We start from the raw sequence: 6,175 nt of genomic DNA on the forward strand, positions 1-6,175 counted from the left end.
TTCAGGGCCAGGGAGCTCAGAGACCAGGGCCAGGGGGTGCTCAGCGGGGTGTCCCCATGCCCTCCCCCCCCGGGGGGTCCCCACCCATGGGGACACCTCGGGGTGCCCCTGCCCCCCCCCCGCTGCCCCCCTCCTGGCGCCGTCCCCACCCCATCTGGCTCCCAGCTGCGGGCGCTGGTTCCCTTCCCCGCTGCTGATGTGGCAGCCCCAGCGCCGTCCCTGTCCCTGTCCCCGTGTCCCTGTCCCTGTCCCCGTCCCCGTCCCCATCCCTGTCCCCATCCCCATCCCTGCCACCCCACCCCATGGTGCTGCCCCGTCCCGCTGCCCCCCATTTCCCCCTCTGTCCCCCAAACGCCCCCAGATCTTCCCATCCAGAATCCCCCTCTCCAGTTTTTGGGGTCTCAGGGTTTGGCTTTGCATGGGGGGGGGGGAAGGATTTTGGGGTGCTCCCGAGCTGGTTCCTGCTGCCCCCACCTTGGGGCTCGGAGGGGCTGCGGGGGGCAGCCTGGGGGGGGGGGGATGCCGGGACCAGGGGGTGCCCCGTTTGCTCCCAGTGGCCCCGTGGGATGTTTTGGTGACAGCGGGGGGGGCGTCCTGAGCCCTGCAGGCTGGGTCTGGGGGGGGGTGTCACCCACCCACCTCCCCGCTGGGCACGGGTGGATTTTGGGGCATTTCCAGGCTTTTTGCTCCAGTTCCCAAGGGACGGGTGGTTCCCGTTGGCAGAGGGAAAGGCCACGTGTCCCCGGCCGTGGGAGCTGGAGCGGGGCCGGGGCTGTCCGGGGGGGGGGTCCTGCCCCCCCCAAACCCCCCAGCCCCAGCAGCTCTGCTCCTCCCCGCACCAAGCCACTGCCAGCCTTGGGGTGGGGGGGTCAGGCTGTGCCCGTGGGAGCTGCTGCGGACCACGATGGAGCAGGAGCGCGGCTGGGTGGCATGGGGGGGCCCCGGGGGTTGCCAGCACCCCCAAACCCAAAATGCAGATGGCGGGGGGGGTGTCCATGGAAGGGGGGGCGTGCACAGGTGCATGATGCATGTGGTGTGTGCAACACGTATGTGTTGTGTGTGTGCACGCAGGTGTGTGTGAGTGAGTGTGCGGTGCACGCTCTGGGTGTGGGGAGGGGGGCACAGGGTGGCACAGGGGGTGCTTGGGGTGCATGCAGGGTGCATGGGGTGGTGCAGGGGATGCCATGGGATGCACACGGGGGGGCACGGGGGGTGCATGGGACGCATGCAGGGTGCACGGGGGTGGCACAGGGGGTGCTTGGGGTGGCATGGGGGTGCACGGGATGCACGCGGGGTGGCACAGGGAGTGCTTGGGGTGGCACAGGGGGTGTCATGGGATGTGCGTGGTGTGGCACGGGGGATGCTTGGGGTGACATAGGGCGTGCCATGGGATGCACCTGGGGTGGTACAGGGGTGCCACGTCTTGCACACCCTCTGGTCGTGCCCCGCTGGAGCCGCGTCCCCAGGTCGGGCGAGGTGACAGCGGCGAGGCCGAAGGAGCGGGATCTCCTCGCAGGCGTGAAGCTGCCGTCTAAGGACCTTAAGCTCTCCAAAGCCGATCAGCCCCGCACCGGGGCTGCCGTGGGGCTGGGGGCCGGGCCACGGGGCTGCCCCACGCCGTGCCCCCCAGCAGGTGAGCTGGGGGCCATGGGGACACGGGCAGGGGCCGTGCACCCAGGTGAGTTACCCAAGGGGTGCTGGTGGGGGGGGTGCAGCCATTTGGGGGTGCAGCGTGGGGCTGACCCATAGCATGTGGGGAGCCAGGGGACAAGGGGGCAGTGGCGATGTCCTTGCTGTGACACCAAGCAGGGAGCGGAGGTGACACCCGTGGGTGCTATAGCGCCCTGCCCGCCCGGTGCTGCCTTAAGCAGGATCATCCCCTTAAGGGGTTTATTGGCACCCAGGGAGCGGGGGCTTTGCTGGGGGGGTGCATGGGGTGGCTCTGCTGGGCTAATTGGCTCAGGGGCTTAATGAAGGCACTGCCGCCATGCGTCCTCCTGTGCCCCCTCCCACAGGGTTGCCGGCAGGTCCCCAAACTGGGGCTGCTGTGGTGGGGGCCCTCATTTTCAACACCCCCCAATATTATAAACCCAAAGCAGAGCCCCCCAGGCAGTCTGCGGCCCCCTCCAGCCCAGGGGTGTCCTGGCAGCACCGGCTGTGGGGGGACACCCAGACAGGGCTATGGGTGCTTGCTGCCCCCCCCCCCCAGTGCCCCGGTCCCTCCCCAGGGCCGCAGCGCTGCGTGTCCATGCGCTGCCGCAGATTACACAGTGCCCGGGGAGGCTGCCGGCCTTTTTTTGGGCTCCTAATTACACGCCAGCAGCAGCCAGGGTAGAATTAAAGCCAGGCGGGAGGCAGAAATAGCCAGGTGGGTCCCGGCGGCCACGTACTTGTGCCAAACCTGCGGGGCCACGCGTGTGCCCCCTGCGTGCACCGACACACAGGGCTGCACGCGCACACCGAGCGTGCATGCCACACGGCGAGGGGCACGCGGGGACCTCCTCCTGGCCACGCCGAGGTGTCCCCACACCCATGGGGACCGTGTCTGTGTGCCCGCTGCCACGGTGCCACCAGCTCCCATTGGCACGGCCCCATCCGTGGGGACGAGCGGCATGCCCGGGCGCTGTCCCCAGATGACCCCGTCTCAACGCTGCCGGTTCCCAGCCCTAGGGAGAGGCCGTGTGGCACCGGTGCCACCCTGGCACCGCCACGGCATCGGGGACAAGCCACAGTGCCACGGAGCAGAGGCAGCAGGGCCGAGCTCGCGGCGGTCCTTGCCCTGCTCTCCCCCCGCTTGTGTTCGGGGGACTTGGCGGCGCTCGTCGAAGCTCACAGACACGCGGTTGCGTAAGCGGCTCGGGGCCTCCCGCCGTCCCCAAAAACGTGAGAATCGGCCCTGGTGCTGCGAGGAACCTCCTGGGGTCCTGTCCCCTCCCCGGCAATGCTCACACCACTGGGTGTGCGCGCACACGCGGGGCTCGCCGGCCCCGTGCACACGAGCGCACAGAAGCACACACCAACACACACGTGTGCTCGAGCTCCCCAGCAGCTGCTCCCTGGGGAACGGGATGCCACCATGGGGACCCTGTCCCCTTCCCTGTCTCCGCACCCACACGGGCCACCGTCCCCCCAGCCCCTTCCCCGCACCCCGCCTGGCCCTGCGCCCCCTTCCCCACCGTGGCCCCTCTCCCCTCCCTCCGGCCCAGCCTTTTCCCTTCCAGCTCTGCTGTTTGAAGCTATTTTTTCCACAGCTCCTGCCAAGAGCCGCTAATGAGAAACAAACGGGCTGCTCCGACCGCTGCTGCTCCCAGCCCACACACCTCCGGGCTGCCCGGGGCCGGGGCTCCGTCGTGCTCCCGTGGGCATCACCGCTGCTGGGCTGCCGCGGGCACCACTGCGGCCACGAGGGATGGTTCCTGGCACCCATCCTGCCCAAGTGCCACTGTCCTTGGCATCTGTCCTGCCCAAGTGCCACCCTCCCTGGCATCTCCGTCCTGCCCATGTGCTACCATTTGTGGCATCCCCGTCTTGTCCAAGAGCCACCATCCCTGGCATCTGTCCTGTCCAAGTGCCACCACCCCTGGGATCTCCGTCCTTCTCGTTCAGCACCATCCTCTCCATCCTGCCCATCTGGCACCGCACCCGGGCCTCTCCATCCTGCCCACAGCAGCTCCGTCCTTCTCGTCTGGCCCCATCCCTGGGCACCTTGGTCCTCGTCCAGGCGTCATCCCTGGGATGGTGTCTTCATCCTGCCCACCCAGCACCAGCACTGAGCTCCTCCAACCTGCCCATCTGGCAGCATCTCCGGGTGCTTCCATCTCCATCCAGACACCACCCCTGTGCTGCATCATCCTGCCTGTGTGCCACCATCCCTGGGCATCTCCACCCTTCTCATCCAGCACCATCCCTGGGCACCCCAAGCCTGTCCATCCAGCTCCGCCCCTGGGCATCTCAATCCTCATCCAGGCACCACCTCCGGGCATCTCCATCCTCCTCGCTCAGCACCACCCATGGCAGCTCCATCCCACGCCCGCGCCACCACCCCTGGGATCCCCATCCTAAGGACGTTCCCCCCAGGCCGGGTTCCCCGCAGCCTCCTCCTCAGCTGGATCCGGCCCCTGGGGAAGCTGCTGGGGCCGGAGCAGTGCCAGGCCGGCCAGCAGTGACGTGGAAACCCAGGAGAGCAGAGGGAGCGAGGCGCGAGGGAGTCCCGCACTGTCCCCCGCCGGGTCCCCCGGCCCCCCCCGGCCACTGCTTGCTCCAGCCGGGGCTGCAGCCAAGCCTCTGCTGTTCCAGTTGGCCACAGCTCGGCCCCGAGTTATCTGCAGCTCCGCGGCGGTCACATTTTCCACTGCTCCGTGTTTGTGTTTGAAAGGCGGCTGGGAGGAGGGGAGGAGAAGGGAGAGCACGAGAAAAGAGAGATTCCCCGTGGGCCTGGCTGTGGGCAGGGAGTGGGTGGGAAGGTGCATTTATGGCAGGGAGACGGAACAGGGTTTGCACCTGGGGCAGGAGCATTAATCAAGGATGGAGCGGGAACGAGGGATGAGAGAGGTACCCAGGATGGGAGCACAATTTGGGTATGGGGGCATCGCTCAGAGATGGAAGCGTCACCCAGGGCTGGGAGCATGACCTGGGGATGGGAGCATGGCGTGGAGATGGGAGCACAATTTGGGGATGGGAGCACAATTTGGGGGTGGGAGCATCGCTCAGAGACAGGAGAACGACCCAGGGATGGGAGTGGTACCCAGGAATGGAGCGATGCCAAAGGATGGAGCTGCACCCCAGAGTTTGGGGTGGTACCCAGGGATGGAGGGGTAGTGGGGATGGAGCAGTACCAAGGATGGAGCAGAACCAGGGATAGGAGCGGTACCGAGGGACAGGAGCGGTACCCAGGGACAGGAGCACAACCCAGGGATGGGAGAGGTACCCAGGGATGGGGAAGGTACCCAGGGACAGGAACACAACCCCGGGACAGGAGCACAACCCCGGGATGGAGCCATGCCCGGGGATGGGCCCATGACTCAGAGGCAGCACAGGCGTCGCTGCAGCCCCAGCCCTTCTGCTCCCCTCCGCTGCAGCACAGGCTGAGGCTCCCGGGCACCAGCAGCCAAAACAGCCTGGGGCGGTGGCTCCCCTCGAAGTCCCCTCTTTACTCCCAGCCCCTCCGGACCCCTGGGGATGCGGGTGCCCCCTGTTTGGGGCTCACCCCACAGCGGGGCCGAGGTGGTTCCTCGAGTGAGCGAGCGCCGGCCAGGCGCATGCCGTGCGCGCCGGAGGGGACGTCACCAGGGCCGGATCCTCGCCCTGCTTCCTCGAAGGAGCCGGCTGCTGCGTGCCAGGGTGACGCTGGCGGCTCAGGGCTGACCTGGTTTCTCTCCTCCAGCCCTTCCTCACTCGCTCGCATCCCTCTGGCCGGCCTGGCCCCGGTGCAGAGTGCTGAGAGCGCGCCGACGGCTTCCTGTGTGGGCGGAGGAATTTGGCACCCGGCCGCCGGGGATGGTAGCCGGCCGATGCGCAACGCCTGGCCGTGCGGCCCACCCGGCACCGGGGGAGCAGCTGCAGCACAGCAGAGAGGGGTCTTGGGGCCCTGTCCCCCCGCTGGGATGGGGATATCGGAGCAGGGATGGAGGTGGCAGGAGGTGGCCTGCGTGGGGCATGTGGTGTGCACGGCCCTGAGTGTGCACGTGTGGCACGGGCGTGGGGCTGGTGCTGCCTGGGACACTCATGTGCGTGCATGGGGGTTGCATGCGTGTGTGGGTGCATATGTGCAGGGGCTACATGTGCAGGGGTTGCATGTGCAGGGGTTGCATGTGCAAGGATTGCTCACACAGCAGTTGCGTGTGCAGGGTTTGCATGTGCAGTGGCTGCATGTGCAGGGGTTGAATGCTCAGAAGCTGAAGGTAGAACTTGCACGCATGCAGATGCAGCCTCCTCTATCCCCTTCCCTCAGCCCTGGTGCGGCTCTGAGCTAAACGTCCTGCTTCACTGGGGGTCACAAACACAGCCCCCCTGACCCCCAGACTTGTGTCCCTTTGGGATGTCTCCTTGTCACTGGAGGGGTGCGCTGAGGGATTGGGGTGCTCGCTGTGACCCTGTGGTACCGGAGCATCCTGGTCCCTGAGGGATGGGGAACGGGGACCCTTCTCCCCCCCCCGCAGCTCCGGGGACTCCCAGG

The sequence above is a fragment of the Anser cygnoides genome, chromosome 22, assembly GCF_040182565.1.
Source record: "Anser cygnoides isolate HZ-2024a breed goose chromosome 22, Taihu_goose_T2T_genome, whole genome shotgun sequence".
Taxonomy (NCBI): domain Eukaryota; kingdom Metazoa; phylum Chordata; class Aves; order Anseriformes; family Anatidae; genus Anser; species Anser cygnoides.